This window comes from Triturus cristatus, chromosome 4_2 (genome assembly GCF_964204655.1).
Source record: "Triturus cristatus chromosome 4_2, aTriCri1.1, whole genome shotgun sequence".
In the NCBI taxonomy this organism is placed as follows: Eukaryota; Metazoa; Chordata; class Amphibia; order Caudata; family Salamandridae; genus Triturus; species Triturus cristatus.
In genome coordinates, this window is record NC_140586.1 from 53,294,029 (window position 1) to 53,311,533 (window position 17,505).

Consider the following 17,505-nt stretch of genomic DNA (forward strand, 5'->3'; position numbering starts at 1 on the left):
CTTCATATTCCGTCGTGCCAGTCGACAGGTCCTCGGCCTCACTCTCCTCCGCCTCTGTCCCACTCGATGTGCCAGCCACGATGTCACCGCTGGCACTGGTGCTCGGTCCCTCTGCTCGGTCTGTGCCCATGTCTCCCTCCGTGTCCCCCGACGATGCTGTGGGCAGGGTGAAGAGACAGAAATTAATCATACACCTGTATACATCTGTCACATGAGTCCAATCTACATAGGTTACAGTGCATATCCTGAAAAGAAAGATCTGTAACATCTACAAAACAAGGTACAGATGTAGGGCATGAAACACACAGTTGGTTGACCCACCATGCCACTGAAATACCATGGAGAGCATGACACAATAGCAAATGCCATGAAATGGAGTCTGACATAGGAGCCAGGCCCTGGGGACAATCCAGCACTGCATCTGCACCACACAGCGTTGCCGAAAATAGGGATGACCAGGGACCATATCCATGAACTTGAGACACATGCTGCATAGGTAATACTGAAAACATGCCCACCATGACTGGGTCACTGCACCTTGAGTGTATGTCCAGACAAACATCACACACTGGCCAGACCTAGCAAGGAGAATTCTGGTTTTGACATGTAGGCTTGGCCCGCACCAACCACCCCCTACATGAGGCAATTTGTTGAGACACAGGTGGCACTTACATCTCTTAGTCTGGGTGAAAAACACAGGGGCTGCCTATATGCAAGATTGGACGCCAAACACCCAAGGTGCGCCTGTCCAAATAATTATGTACAAATGCCCATCATCAGATGATTATAACAAGACACACAGGCACTGGCCACTGTGAGTATGAAGAAGGAAAATCAGGTCAGGCTGTACAGTGGACACTTGTACTACATTTCACGTCAATATACATGGTGCCAGGGGACAATGGCACAGAGCACAACCTATGCTGTAGACACTGAGAGTGTCCACGTTTTGTGATGACACACATGACACCTAGGAAAAGATGCCCCAGGGGACAGTAGTGGCCACACAACTCCATGCTCCTGAATGGTAATGACTGCAACACACGCCACCATCCCTGCACTATGCGTATCGCACACTCATGCACATCATGTCACAGGCCACTACATAGGACATGACATGTAAGACATGACACTTGAGAGACTAACTCTCATGTCTGGACTCAGCATCAGTGCCAACTGACATGGAACCCACATGCAGTGAACTGGACAGGGCACAGGCAAGGTCCCAAAACCTGTTAAACACCACCCCCACACATGATGCTACAGGCATAGTTCACGTGGACAAAGCGCCAGCCTACATTACCTTGTGAAGGAGTGACTACACACAGACCAGGGAACACATTGCAAGGAGGGGAAGGGAGGCAGGAGAGCAGCGCTATACTGTGGGTAACAGGATCTGCACAGCACCTTTAAACCCTGGCAGTGTATCCATGCAACTGTGCCCTTACAAATGCTGGTGACACACAACAAACACACATGTACCTACCCCCTTCCGGCTGCTGCATCTCCTGTAAGCGCCTCTCCAAGTCTGGAAATACCACCGCCAGCACGCGCTTGTAGATGTGGGTCAGACGGCGGCGCCCGCGGTTCTTATGGCTCTCAGGTGAGTCCCCCAGCAGGACCCGTGCGATCCTCCGCGTCCAGCACCGGATATCCTGCCAGCGTTTCCTCACCTGGGACAGGCGCCGCTTGCGACCATCCACACTCCTCACGGCACTGACGGCGTTCAGCCAGATCTGCTCCTTTGCAGCGGCGCCTACCTGTGAGGATGAACAAGTGACACCACATCAATACACCAGCCACATGTCACAGAGAGACATATTAGAACACATTTGCTGTTCACAACAAGGCATAGTATGCATCCAACGCATTGCACCTTTGTTATAGGGACATGATCCTCTGGGGAGGGAAAAAGCAGTACGTGCCATTGAAAGTACACAGGTGGAATGAGGGCAACGTCACAATCAATGATCAAGGCTCACACTGTGCATCACACACCCCCCTCCTGTCTCTGGGCACTGCTGGGAGGACTCTGCACACACCCCTCCTGTCTCTGGGCACTGCTGGGAGTGTTAGGCACCCACCCCTCCTGTCTCTGGGCACTGCTGGGAGTGTTAGGCACACACCCCTCCTGTCTCTGGGCACTGCTGGGAGGACTCTGCACCCACCCCTCCTGTCTCTGGGCACTGCTGGGAGGATTCTGCACACACCCCTCCTGTCTCTGGCCACTGCTGGGAGGACTCTACACACACACCTCCTGTCTCTGGGCACTGCTGGGTGGACTCTGCACACACACCTCCTGTCTCTGGGCACTGCTGGGAGGACTCTGCACACACCCCTCCTGTCTCTGGGCACTGCTGCGAGTGTTAGGCCCCCACCCCTCCTGTGTCTGGGCACTGCTGGGAGGACTGCACCCACCCCTCCTATGTCTGGGCACTGCTGGGAGTGTTAGGCACACACCCCTCCTGTCTCTGGGCACTGCTGGGAGGACTCTGCACCCACCCCTCCTGCGTCTGGGCAGCACCTCAAAGCAGTCACATGCCACAGGCCACTGACGCCACCTCAGCAGAGTACACAGACACACACAGGCACAGGACATTCACCTGCCATTGCCAAATGCAGCTACAAACCTCACTCTGCACATGTGCCACTAGACTGGGGGGGCTCACAAGTGTGGGGCTGGCTCTGCACGTCAGAGACACACAGCACTGCTCCCTGCTCACATCAGATGGGCAGCGTATATCCAGGCCTCATGCATCTGGGGTGCTCCACTACACATATGCACCCACCCACATGATAGTGGACTTACACACACACCGATGTCCAGGGGACAAACACATCATGTGGACACTCTCAGCACAGGTACAGTGAACAAACACACATCTGTGGGTACAGTCACCTGTCACACTGGGGTAACCACAGAATCACAGGAGGACTGTAGAAGCTACATACCCAGGAGGATTAGACAGGCATAATGTGTAATGCCACATGCAGTGATTGTCACAGTACACACAATGCAAGTGAGGAGAGCAGACATGCACCACAACATGCTCTGGCTGGGAGCCATCAGGCATTCCCCCCCCGGGACACCCCCTACAGTACATAGCATGTGTGTCACACCTGGACACAATGCCAGAAGTCACAGTCACAACAAAGGGACACAGTCTGTGCTAGTAGCCTCTGCACTCACCTGATACCCTGGTCGCCCATACAGAAGAGGGTACTGTGGGAGGATCACATCCAGCAATGCCAGGTTCTCCTCCAGGGTGAATGGCTGTGTCCTCTCCACAGACCTTGACATGGTTCCAGGGAATCAGTAGCAGCAGCTGGGTCGACGAATTCAAAGATGTGCAGGCAAGTGCTCCCTCATGGGACCTGGCTGCCTTATATGTGCCTTGCTGGCCTGTTTCATGCACAGGAGTACAGAGTGATTGGTCACTCACATTTGCATCCTATGTTTCCTCCAATCCCTTCAAACCTAGCACAGTCATTTGTTTTTTAAAGTGTTTTTTTCTTCAGCATGATGTAAACTCCAGAACCACATTGCAACAAAGTATATTCATTCAAACTGACTTCTGCTGTGCACCTTCTGGAAAAATTCAAACTTTAAACTTGGTCTCCATGACAACCAGCATGCATGTAGGCCTTTATACTTGTCCCTCATGTCTCCCCTATGTAATTTGGAGCTTCACACACAGGTATGGTGCGTATCGGGGCCCTAGGGCACCACACATGCATATCAATGGTCCGTACAGGCGTGTGTACGGTCCGTCTCACTATGGGTACGCATACGCGCGAACACCCATAGTGATAGGGAACGTACAAGAGTGTGTACGGTCCGTACCACTATGGGTGTTCGCGCGTATGCGTACCCATAGTGAGACGGACCGTACACACGCCTGTACGCTCACTATCACTATGAGTACGCATACGCGCGAACAGCCATAGTGATAGGGAACGTACAAGCGTGTGCGCGGTCCGTACCACTATGGGTGTTCGCGCGTATGCGTACCCATAGTGAGACGGACCGTACACACGCCTGTACGCTCACTATCACTATGGGTGTTCGCGCGTATGCGGACCCATGGTGAGACGGACCGTACACACGCCTGTACGCTCACTATCACTATGAGTACGCATACGCGCGAACAGCCATAGTGATAGGGAACGTACAAGCGTGTGTACGGTCCGTACCACTATGGGTGTTCACGCGTATGCGTACCCATAGTGAGACGGACCGTACACACGCCTGTACGCTCACTATCACTATGGGTGTTCGCGCGTAGGCGGACCCATAGTGAGACGGACCGTACACACGCCTGTACGCTCACTATCACTATGAGTACGCATACGCGCAAACAGCCATAGTGATAGGGAACGTACAAGCGTGTGTACGGTCCGTACCACTATGGGTGTTCGCGCGTATGCGTACCCATAGTGAGACAGACCGTACACACGCCTGTACGCTCACTATCACTATGAGTACGCCTACGCCAGAACTCCCATAGTGATAGGGAACGTACACAGGCACTCTTAGCGAATGTCCGGTGCCTTTCACACATCACAGTGGTGACAGGCAGCACACAGGGAGGAATAGGGCTGACATACTTGTCCATGGATGGACATCAAGGCATTGTCTGGACAGTACTACATGTGTGGGGCACAGGTGTGAAGGCTGTGATGTGGCACATTACTCCTGAGTGGAGAAGGCACCAGATGTATGATGAGATGTGTACAGATGTAATGTGTGACGGTGCATTGTGTGCCAGCCATGCCCAACACTCCCTTGACATGTGTGCATGTCGTACTGCACACTTGGGATGAGCGTCACTGGCATGGCACGGTCACCAACACACGCAAGTGTCCCCTGATGCCTGGTACAGGGGTTACCAGACCAGACATGTCACTACCCACGGTGCACGATGTGACTATGTCATGTATGTGTGGGGGGTTCCCATGAGGTTGATGTTGGAGCTCCCTCAAAAGCATCAGCTGTTGCAGCAACCACCATGTGTCTGTGTGTAGATGGACATGGCACACTGGTACGCACACCAGGCCACATGTGGCATCGGATGTGAGGTGCATGTGTATGCATGGGACACGGAGTAGCATGACAAGGACATGTCTGCATCCTCTCTATGTATGTGTGTTGAGTCATCACATGTACACCTTCATGGCAGGGTGTGTGGCCTGTCCTAGTGTAATGTCATGTGACCTGTGGCTCTATTGTTCCGCTCCAGTCTCTGCAATCGACATCCTACTTCTGCTGATGTGTGGATGTATGTCACTCCTGTGTTGCGTCTGGCTGTTCACTTACACTGGGACACAGCTAATCCCATGCCATGGCATGTGGAGGTTCACAATCTCCGTGTGTAGCTGGGTCTTGGTAGGAGTGTCAGCTGGCAGCCATACGTGTCCAGGGCATGTGGCACATACCTGACTACGTATGTCGCATATGTGTATTGACATATGAACATGTGCTCAGCACCAACAAATTGTTGTTGTAGTGCACTCACTCTTCCTTGTCACTTCCAAATTTCTGCAGAGCGCCGCCTCTTCCCCGAGCTATTCCGGACTTGGCTGCCATGCGGGAGAATGACTGTATCCGGTGCTACCGCTTCCCCCAAGGGTTGATTATGGAGTTGACGGCGAGGCTGGCACCACACCTGCAACCGCTGCACAGGTATCCTACGGCACTGACACCCAAGCTGAAGGTAATGGAAGCCCTACATTTTCTTGCCACGGGTACCTTTCAAAATACCATTGCTCATGTTGGTGGCATGCCCCAGAGCATGTTCTGCCGTGTGCTGCATGATTTCTTAGAGGCCATGTTGCTTCACCTGGATGAGTTCATCCATTTCCCAACCCCTGAAATGTTGACTGTTGTCAAGCGTGGATTCTATGCCCTGGGAGGGATGCCCCATGTCATTGGGTCCATAGATGGGACACATGTGGCTTTGGTACCACCACAGGCACAGGAGGTAGCGTACAGGAATCGCAAGCACTACCACTCCATCAATGCCCTTGTGGTGTGTCTGTCCAACATGGTGATTTCACATGTCTCTGCTCGTTTTCCAGGATCAGCACACGATGCCTACATCATGAGGCGTAGCAGGGTGCCTGAAATGATGACGCAGCTGCGCAACGAACGAGCATGTCTTGTTGGTGGGTACACTCTGTCTGTCCTGTATTTAGCGTTGACTTCCAGCACGACCGCTTCTCCTGTCCTACTTATGTCCATGTGCTTTCCATGTAGGGGACGCTGGCTATCCCAACATGCCATGGCTGATCACACCTCTCCGCAACCCCATCACGCCGGCCCAGCTCCGCTACAACACCGCCCATGGCCGGACAAGGCGAGTGATAGAGAGGACATTTGGCCTCCTGAAGAGCCGATTCCGATGCCTCCACAAGACCGGCGGCGCCCTCCCATATGCCCCGGCGAAGGTCTGCAAAATCTTTATGGTGTGCTGCATGCTGCACAACATGGCAGTTGAGAAAGCTGTGCCACTCATCCTGGATGAAGATGATCAGGACCATCCACCCGTGGAGGACGAAGCTCTTGGCAATGGGGCTAGTGATGTGGAGGATGTGGTACCGCAAGAGGACATCCGAACTCGGCTCATACGCGACTTCTTTGCTTAGTGGTGAGTACCAGTGTGTGTGTGTGCACGCATTGTTCCCCGTGTGGCATGTGTTGCGATGTGTGTGTCCATCTGCATGTATGCCACGTGAGTCAGGTGTGTGTGGATGTGTCACGGGAGTGATGGTGGCAGTGATGTGAATTTACCCTGTCATAATTGTGACCTAGCATGTTGTCATCCTTACATGTGTCGAGTACATGCACATGCAAGTGGCTGTGCTTTTTGTGGCTGACTTCTTGTGTGTCTCTCTTCCCCAGGTACTTGCGCATGGCGTCTGCTGGTTGCATTGTTGTGGCACTGCTATTCCTCATGGACACGTCATCGTGTGCTGACTCAGCGTTACAGGCACGGACAAGTTTGGAAGTCTCCTTAGGGTAAGAGATGCATCAGGGGTGTATTGGGTGTGGGCGTTGTTTACGATGTATGCACACTGCCCCTGTCGATGTTTGGTTCCTCTGCAGACATGTCGCATCACCATGGTACACATGACATGCAGCTGGGGACACCTGAATAGCTGGTCAGACTTGTTGACAGTCATCAGTGATGGGATTGTGGAATGTGATGTTGGCATCAATGTGTGTTACACTGCTCTCGAACACATACGGTTTGCATTGGCTTGACATGGTGTGGGACTTCAACATCAGCGTATCAATGGTGTATGGCAGTCTCTCCGTGAGCAGCAGGGGGTGTTTAGCTATTGGCCGACACTTGTGTGCCAGTTCCATGGCTATCAGGCATTTGTGCTGCAGAAGGGGAGTGCCAGTGTTGGACCCTATATGTTACTCCACATGACCCGTTCATGTGTACTCCGAGTTGCCTCTGCAATCCCGAATACATGACTAATAAAGGTGTCCCTATGCCTCCAAGGTGCCTCTTCTCAGTCAATGCTGGTGTGTTTGCACGGTGCATCCGGCATGTGTGGCATGGTTTTCCGTGATTGTGGCTATGTGTCTCATAGCAAGATGCCAGCTGTCTGTGTGGGATTAGACTGTGTATTGTGCATGATGTCCATGACTGTGTGGGTATTGTGAAATGTGCCATCCCCATGCATCCAACGTTGGCCAGGCCACCATTCTCCACATCCACCGGACTCAAGCTTGCAGGACATGGTTCTGCCACCTGTCCACACATACCTGAGTGCCCCCCAGGACACTCCACATGATCCCTGACCTCTGCGCATGGCTGTCGCTGTACTCAATATGTCTGTCGGCACGGTTGTGCGGCCACCCCCTCAGCTGGTTGGGCCCATCACGGGTGTGTATGTTGCTCCATGTCTGTCTTGCCTAATACAATGTGACCCATGTGTGTCCTGTGCCAGACTCAGGCCCCAGGGTGTGGATGGTTGAAGTCAAATGAGAAGTCAGCCATGGTTAAACTTTACAAGACACATGTGACGTAATAATGCAAGATGTAGTCATCATCTCTTAAGCGTGTTAGTTTTTATTTGTGTTGGGGTAGGTGGGGGGGGGGTATGACAAGAGGGGCTTTCTGGGTGTGTGGAATCCAAAGTTCACTGGGGGAGTTGGTGTCCTTGCCATAGAAAATCCTCAGGGTACATGCCACAGTCTTTGGCCACATTGGTCAGACGGTGACCAGCAAGTCCATGTGGCAGGGTATGTCATTTGCTGCTGTGCTGCAGTTGCTCCAGTGGGCCAGGTGCCAGGCCAGGTGTCCTGGGAGATGCTGGTGTTGCTCCGACCCTCACGGTCTTTTCCGTGGACGACCCGCCCTCCTGCGGGAACCCTCAGAAGCAGGCTGTGACGATGCTTGGGAAGCTCCGTCGGATGTTTCCTCCTCCTCCTGATCCCTCCCTGTGGCTGGTGATGTTCTTCACCTGGTGGCACAGGGAGGGTTGCCCATGTTGTCGGCTATCCGACGGAGTGAACGGTCAATTCCCGTGAACAGCGTCACAAGCTCAGCCTGTCTGTCCTCCATCCGCCCTTGGTGTCGCAGTAGACAGGCATGTTGCTCCGCATGTTGCTGGGCCTGCTGGTTCTTGATATCCTCAAGGATGGACACAACCTGGGCCATGCCCGTGGCGTCCTGCCGGTATGTGTCCATGATGTTTCTGACATGGGCATATACCGGTTCCGCAGCCAACTGGTCAGGCTCGCGCCTCCGCCGTCCTCCACTCCCACCACCCATGCCCACTTGCACCTGGCCTGCCCTTGTGGGCACATCGGGTCTCCGGGACCCCTGAGGGGTGGCATTTGCATTGTCACCTGCCTCCTCCTGTGTGCCCGGTACACCGTGTCCCTCCTGGTCAGCCTGGCTGCGTTGTGGTGGTGGGGCAGGGATCCTGGGTGTCTCCTGGGATGTGGCAGGAGTGGGGGTGGTGGTTGGCCCAGTTGTACCTGACGCAGGTGCTGCAGGTGGTTGGACACCAGAGGGGCCAGGTTGGTCGGGGTCGTCCACGGAGTGGTGAGAGTCGTCGCTGCCGGTGTGGTCGACATCCTGCAGAGCCGGGTCCTGTGAGTCTTCCCCCCCAGTGTTGGGGGGTGATCCACCACGTTGACCTGTGTGTGTGAGAGACAATGTTATTATTTTTCCATGCAACATCCATGTTTCATTATTTTCAAAGTTTGCACATTTCCTCTAGGTTTTTGGATATGTCTTGCATTCCACTCATAGTGCACTTGTGCATGAGTATGTCCCTTGTCCACAGCTTTGGAGACTTTACCTATGTGTGACACAGTGTTACTTGCTGCGTCAATTGTGACTGCAGTCAGCAGTGGAGTGGGCAGGTGTGGCAAGCTGTGCATTGGCGCCTTCCGTGTTGCACTGTACGTGGGCACATGGAGTTGTTCCACACACTTATGTTATGCAGGTAGCTGTCGTTGTACTCGTGCACAGGTTGAGACATGGCCCAGTGTTTTGCCATGGAGAAGAGAGGGGGATTCATGCACTGGCCACCTTTGTGTACATGCACGCAGTCCACCTGCTGACGAGCAGACATTCCTACACCACCCAAGGGTGAATTGTACTCCCTGTGTCTCCCTTTCTCCCTCCCTCTCTGTCCCCCTCTCCCTCCCTACCTCCCTGTGTCAGCCTCCTCCCTCTGTCCGTCTCCCTGTGTCTCCCTCCCTCTCTGTCCCCCTCTCCCTCCCTCCCTGTGTCAGCCTCCTCCCTCTGTCCGTCTCCCTGTGTCTCCCTCCCTCTCTCTCCCCCTCTCCCTCCCTCTGTGTGTCACCCTCTGTCACCTCAGCCCAGCTTCCTGGCCACACACTGTTTGCAGTTCTTTGAATGGCCCTTGGCTTGTTCATGTGAGTTTGTTTCTGATCTCCAGGCACCCATTGGGTGTATTGTCTGTGTCTGCGCTACTGTTGTGGTGGTGTGTGCTGCCACTCTTTCACAGTGTGGGCTGTTCATTAGCTGCTGTCATGTGCGAAATGTTCCTTCAGCCCCATGTCTTCATGCAAGGCGTGCGCCATTTGCTGGCAAGTCTTTCCTGTGTGTGGACACACTGTTTGTCTGGCTGTGACCTAGGCCCTATAGGCTGAGGGCATAGTTGTCTGCTTCTGAGTATCACTATGTGATTTTTGAGGCCCACCCTCCCGCCATCCGGGTTCCCGTGTCTTGTGTTGGTGTTTTCTGTGGCCTGTGATTTGGGATTGTCCAGCTGGGTGCATGTGGCATGGTGGCGCTAGTGGCATGTGCGTGTTTATGGAGTGTGGGTGAGTCATGCGATAGCTTGGTGTGGTTGCGTGCATGATTGTGATTTTGGTTGTGGATGACGTTCCCCCATGTGAGGTGAGTTGTTTGTGTACTCACCAGGCTCCACCGGCAGTATGGCCATCACCCTCTCCTCCCAGGGCTGGTAGTATACCGGTCTGCGGGGCGGCCCTCCTCCAGTGATGTTGGCCTGGGTGTGGTCTTCGGTCATTTTGGCTCGGACCCTCCTCCGCAGATCGTACCACCTGGATTGGCATTCCTGCCTGGTCCGTCTGGTGGCCGCAACAGCATTCACAGCATCCACGATCGTCCGCCACATGGCTGTTTTGTCGGATATGCTGGTCTGTCTGACCAATGTTCCAAAGAGGTGTGGCTCGACTCTGAGGATTTCATCGACAAGGACCTCCAACTCTTGGCTAGTGAACTTTGGATTCTTGTTAGTGGGCATGGTGAGGGGTGTGGGTGTGGATGGTTGTGGGGGTGTGGGTGTGGATGGTTGTGGGTGTGTGGATGTGGTTGTTTGTGTGTGTGTGTGAATGTGATGAGGGGGTGTTTGTGAAGGTGTGTGTGTGAAGGTGTGCAAGCGTAAGGTATATTAATGGTTCAAGTCTGGTGCTGTAGTTTGTCTGTGGGGTCTGGCAGCAGTGAGTCTGTTGCAAAGGATGATGGTTTGTGTGCGTTGGGCCTTTTTATTGGTCCATTTGTGGGTGTGGCTGTGTTTGAACTTTGGGTGGGTGTGTTATAAGGAGTGGTTGTTTTTTGGGCCTCTGTTTAGGTGTTTGGCAGTTGCTGGTGAGTGACTAGGTTGTATTTGGGCTTGTTGGACATGTTTAGTGGCTTAGTGCGATTCAAATTGAGTCTTCTTTTGTTGTTTTGCTTTGTCCTGGTTGTGTACGTGTGTTTTTAGCGTCTGTACGGTGCGTACATCGGCCTTTTTGTTGTACAGTGCTGTCCTTGTCTGTGGCTTGGTACGACTCGTACATGCGCGAGGTTGGGTGAGGGTGCTGGTGTTGGGGCCTGGGGTACGCTCTGTACTTCGACTGGTGGGGTTTCTGTTCGCTTCGTACCTACGGGGGTGAGGGTACTCCGTACTTAGACTGGTGGGGTTTGTGTTCGCTTCGTACATACGCGGGTGGGGGTACGCTCCATACATACGGGGGGTGGTGGTACGGTCCGTACACACCGTTGGGGTGGGGGTACGCTCCATACATACGGGGGTGGGGGTACGGTCCGTACATACACTGTTGGGGTGGGGGTACGCTCCATACGTACGCGGGTGAGGGTATGGTCCGTACATACACTGTTGGGGTGGGGGTACGCTCCATACGTACGCGGGTGAGGGTACGGTCCGTACATACACTGTTGGGGTGGGGGTACGCTCCATACATACGGGGTGGGGGTACGCTCCATACATACGGGGGTGGTGGTACGGTCCGTACATACACGGTTGGGGTGGGGGTACGCTCCATACATACGGGGGTGGGGGTACGGTCCGTACATACACGGTTGGGGTAGGGGTACGCTCCATACATACGGGGGTGGGGGTACGGTCCGTACATACACTGTTGGGGTAGGGGTACGCTCCATACATACGGGGGTGGTGGTACGGTCCGTACATACACTTATGGGGTGGGGGTACGCTCCATACATACGGGGGTGGTGGTACGGTCCGTACATACACTTATGGGGTGGGGGTACGCTCCATACATACGGGGGTGGTGGTACGGTCCGTACATACACTGTTGGGGTGGGGGTACGCTCCATACGTACGCGGGTGAGGGTACGGTCCATACATACACGCTTGGGGTGGGGGTTCGCTCCATACGTACGCGGGTGGGCGTACGGGTCGTACATACACGGGTGGGGATTCGACTCGTACATAGGAGGGCTGGGGGGGGTGTTGAGCGCGTATGCGGGCACATGTCTCCATGGTTGCTATGGGAGTTCGGTGCGGACGGTGTTTTTTCCATCCGGTTGTGACTTCGGACGCACGGCATGGATCGTGATTCCGCGGTCGGACTTCACTTTTCAGATTTGTACGGTATATCGTACGAGGACGTGTGGCACACATTTTCCTACCCGAGGACGTGTGGGGTATAATTCCCAATGCGGCTCGTATGGCCTTTTTCCCATGCGAATCGTGATTGCCAGTTAGTACGGCACTTGTACGATTCGTACGGGATAAAGACCGGATACGAGTCGTACGGGAATTTTTTTTGCCGGATCGTAATCGGCACCTATGTGTATGGTTAGTGCATGCACTGAATGTATTTATGCTTGTTGGGCTACAGTACACAAGAGATGCAGTGCTGGGCAGTGCCGCGCAAGGAAAGCTTGTGCTGAGTCTATGTGTGCTTGCATAGTGTAAAATACATGAAGGGTGAAGTGTTGTGTAGCACACATGATGAGTGTGTGTGCTGGCAGTGTGCGTGTTATAAAAAACAAAAGTGCACCCTTGTATAATGCATAAAAGCTTCAGTGCTGAACAGATCGCGGAGATGGAATGTGTGTGCTGAATGAATTTGTGCATGTAATGGTACAATGAATGTAAGTAGCAGGGCTGTACGAATGTATGACAGAACAATGAAAGCCTTTACAATGAAGGCTTCTACAGCGGCTGCGGAAGAACAACATTACCATTACAACGCCAGTTTACATAACGAAAGCCATTATCACGCCGCATAGGGTATCATGTAAGCTAACATAATCACGAACGTAAATATTGTAGTGACCTGCAGACCATTACAAATATCATCCATCGTTTTCCTACCCATACTGTTAGAACGCCTATTTTAAGTAAACATAAGCAGTCTTTGTAATCTGAAATAATAAAGATATAGAAATTATATTTGCCAAAGTTAAAGTGTGAAAGGATTTAAAATACAGCACCCTAGTTAACCCGTTTATGCTGTAGTCCTACCTTTTTGTTTACCATTTATTTTTCGGGCTTCTTGATTGTAAATGGCTTTCGTTGTTTGTTCTCCTTATCATCCATTATTAATCTGGAGGCCCACAAGCTCCTCTTGCCGATATCCAGATATGCCCTCTTCCTCAATTCACGTCACGTGAGGTGGAATATTTCCGATGGCGGACATTCAAACAAGTGGAAGCTTGGCTTTTGACTCGCCTACCACACACCTCTGCAGTGCAGCCGTGCCTCAGACCCTGCCAGCACGTCGATAGAGGTAATTTACTCACACTCTGCAGCACCTGTGGCTCTCTACAGCTACTTCACAGGCTCACATTTGCATCCTCACCTTAGTGTGAGAGGAAATCCACTCGACACCTAATGCACGATATCAGATATTCAAATATTTGGTAACTTCTTTCCGTGCACCTTTCTCATAATCATTTGTGCTAAAGCGACACTTTTTAAATTTATCTTTTTTATTGATTTTCCTATTTATCATAACAGTCATATTTTCATCCGCTTAGGTACACATTCAAGAACAATGCCCATGGCTTCATATACCCGAATTACAGCCCGTCCAGGAACCAGTGGGTCAGTTTGGGGAATTGCAAACAGTGTAGGTGGGTGGATCCATAGTAATGCCATTCGTTGTAATGGCAGTCTTGTTGTTAAAGCTGGAATTGTAATGTAATGACTCACTCGTACTTCCGGATTCATTGTAAAGGCTTCTCGTACTTAAGCCTTCATAGTACTGGATGTTTCCCATGCTGTACAGGTAGTGTGCTGCGAAAGCACACTGAGTTCGAATGTGGTGCTCTGTGTTCCACTTTAGGAGGTCCGGGCTGGCTTGGTGAAGACTGGTGGTGGGTGGAATGTTTTATTCCGCCCACTGAATTTGGTGAATGCATTACTCTTGCAGTGCGGAGTTGCGGCTAATTATGCCAATCGCTGTGTGGCAGTTTTTTCTGTGAGGCTCCAGAAATTAGAGCAAAATTTGGCCTCCCCTAGCTCCATTTTCTAACAAGAGTGATTGTGGTCAGAGGGCTGCTTCACACGTAGATTTCCTGCTGCTCAAGTATATTTTCTACTCGAGCAGCAGCAAAATCAACTTGAATGCTCACGCGGTCGTGCTAGTGGCTCTAAATTGCAGTGCGAGCAGCGCGACATGCATATTTTCCGCGTGCTGGCAGGACTCTGTGAAATCTTGTGCAGAGTTTTTTATATAACTCCACACAATTCTGCAGAGTGGAACTCCAAATGTTCAGCCCACCCGCAGTAAAGACATGAGAAGTAGAAGAATCCCACCCAGACAGATTTGTGTATAGCTGCATTCCTGTGAGCTGGGTGCAACACACCACCGGAGGGAAAGCAAGGCTCCCCCCTACACTTCAAAGAGTGCTCTTTGATTCAGTGATAAATCACAAGGAAGGGGCCAGGACACATCCCAGGGAGGTAGTTGGGGCTGATAAAGGAATCATATAGAGCCTGGCTGGGAGCCCGGGATTAACCTTTTCATGCACATAGCTCTCTGGCTGACATCCAGGTGTGAACTCAGATCATTCCCATGAATTGTGTTGTGGATCAATAATCCAAAGAGTCATGTCTGCTGTGACAACTATCCCTTCAGAGGAAAGGAGAAAAGGAAAGATGTCCACTTCAAAAGCAAAACCCCAATATAAAACTTCAAAGGCTCTGACCCAAACTCGCATTTGCTGTCTGGAAAAGGACCACAACAAGGGGAGACTTAAACCAGAAATGTTGTCATCAGCTAAGCTGCCAGATGGGCTGTATGAGGAGGTGAAGCTCTGCAAGACTCTGCCTGTGACCTGGACTTGGGGCAAAGTCCTGCTAGTCTCCCTGCTGGCTGAGGGGACATCACCCAAGACACCAAGATCACAAAGGAGGGTGAGACAGGGATTTGCATGACAACTACTAGAAACGCGACCTCAAGGGGGATTGGATTATTGTTTCTGAAAGTCTTACACCTTTGCACGTGCAGAGTTAGAAATAAAATACTTCTTTTTTATATAAAAGCAAGTATTGGACTTGACATTGGTTTATTGTCATTACTGTTTGCACTTTGAGTTATGAGTCGTGTTCACTGACCTGTGTCTATATCCCCCCAGAGGAAGACTTGACTGCTTCACCACAGTTACCACTGAGAGTCAAGTGCAGAGGGGTACTTGACTCAGTTGCTCAGAATCCATAGTTGGTCGGGCCTTGAGATACCAGGAGAAAAAGGCTACTACTACCACAATTGAGCCTCATGGCCACCGTGTGCCCTGTGGCACTCTGAAAGAGGTTCTAACATAAGTGATAACTTTTGTTAGGAACTGATAGAAATGTTATGCTTGGTTTCTAAAGAACTGTAATTTAAAATATACTTTAATGGTAGAGTCAGATGACGGCGTAACCCACGTACGCCGCTGCTGTGCTACCTGCCCCTCTGGCCCCGCCTACATCGCTGCTCCGCCACCTTTGCGTTTCTCGCTCCGTTTGAAAATCGTAATGCTATGGAGGTTTTTCCTTCGAGCGAGCGCTTAGGAAATTGAAAAGTGCCTGGAATGTGAAGCATTTTCCGGGGGCCAGCTCGGGAGTGTGCTCTCCCTCGATAACAAAACGGGAAGCTGAGGGAGCCACCCTGTCCGGAGCTCTCTGAAAAAATCGCCGCTGTGAAGAGCCTGGAAGTGCGCCTGAAGAGTCCGGTGAGTGATGGGCTCTTGCCTGCCTGGCGTACGAGGGCCGCATTGCCCTTTTTTGGAGCTTTGGTGCATTGTCCTTTTTGGAGTTTTGGCGCACTCCACCCCCGGGACATTGCGTATTTATAGGACACCGGTACGCTCCAACGACGGAGGGAATTATGCATTATGCTGCAGAGCTCAGAGGGGCTATATCTGTATAGAGCCCTGACAGGCTCCTTCCTTTGCACTGTTCCCTTAGGCTTTTAACAAGCGACAATTTGGCTGCTAACAGACACCCTGAGTGGTCTTCAATGAGGTGGGCAAAACTTACAGTGTTCCTGAATGCTTAAAACTTTATTTGCACTGTGGACTTGCAGGAGCATAAGAGCAACGGCGAGGGCAGCCGAGTCCGGGAAAGAGGGAGGCCAGGAGTGGCAACTGGTAACTGGTAATTGTCTCCGTTCTGGTGTTTCCAAAAGTTCAAGGAAGGTGCATACGGTGTTGCAGGACCTTGGGGGAAAGTCAAGTCCAGTCAGCCACAGCATCTATAAGAACTTTGACGACGCGAGTCAGAGGTAAACAGAGTAAATGCGACACAGCAAGGGGATTATTAAAATCGCCACCAGTGACCATATCAACACCCAAGCCTAAAGGCGCTGAAAAGAGAGGTGTGGGGAAGACTCGTCATAAGATTAAAGTAGCAGAGTCTACAGAAATTTATAGACAGAATAAACGCAGCGCTCTTAAACAACGAGCAGGAGAGGAGGAAGAGGAGGGGGAGGACAATGACTCCGAAGTCGAGGAGATTGATGGCGATGGTGATGAAACTCTATCGGAGCTTTCAGCTGAGTTGAACCTCCGAGCAATTGGCGATTTGCAAGAATGTATCGTGGAAGTCCTGGTGGAAAAAATGGACAGTATAACTAATGCTATGAATCCCTCCCAGGTTCTAGCCAAGAAGGTTGACATCCACTCAGGTCCTAAGCGGTATCCCCTTTTTTCCAGACCAGTACAACACCAGGGGCAGACCCATAGCTCTCCTGGGCAGGAAGAAAGTAACCAGATAGGCGTAATTAGCGCTCTTCAATCGGTGATCCCTAGCGGGGAAAAGGGGAACTTGTCCAATCCAGAATCATCTTCGGTGGGGCAACTGTTCCTGGGAATGATTCACGAAAATGAAAGTCTCCCCCCTCCTATAAACACTCCACAAATTTCTAATACCCCCAAAATTCCGGCTCTCATATCACCTGCGCTGCCGTCGCTACCTCCACCGCAGTTCCCTCTATGTCCTCTATCTCAACCTCATGGCCTCGGTACGCCTGGAAAGACAGGAAAGACGCCTGTAATTATTGATCCGTTATCTCCATCACCACCTCTATTGCTGAGTCCAGCAGCTTCGGGACAGGGCTTATGTCCACCTGAGGCCCTAGAACCTGATCTCTCTGAGCCCCTTAAAGCTCCAAAATTAAATTCTGTGGAAGATATGCTCGTTACGATACTCCGCGAATTAAGGGATTTTAAAATCTCTCAAGCTCAAGAAGTATCACTCCTACATACTAGACTTACTAAATTGGAGGAGTGCTTTGGGAATCTCCCC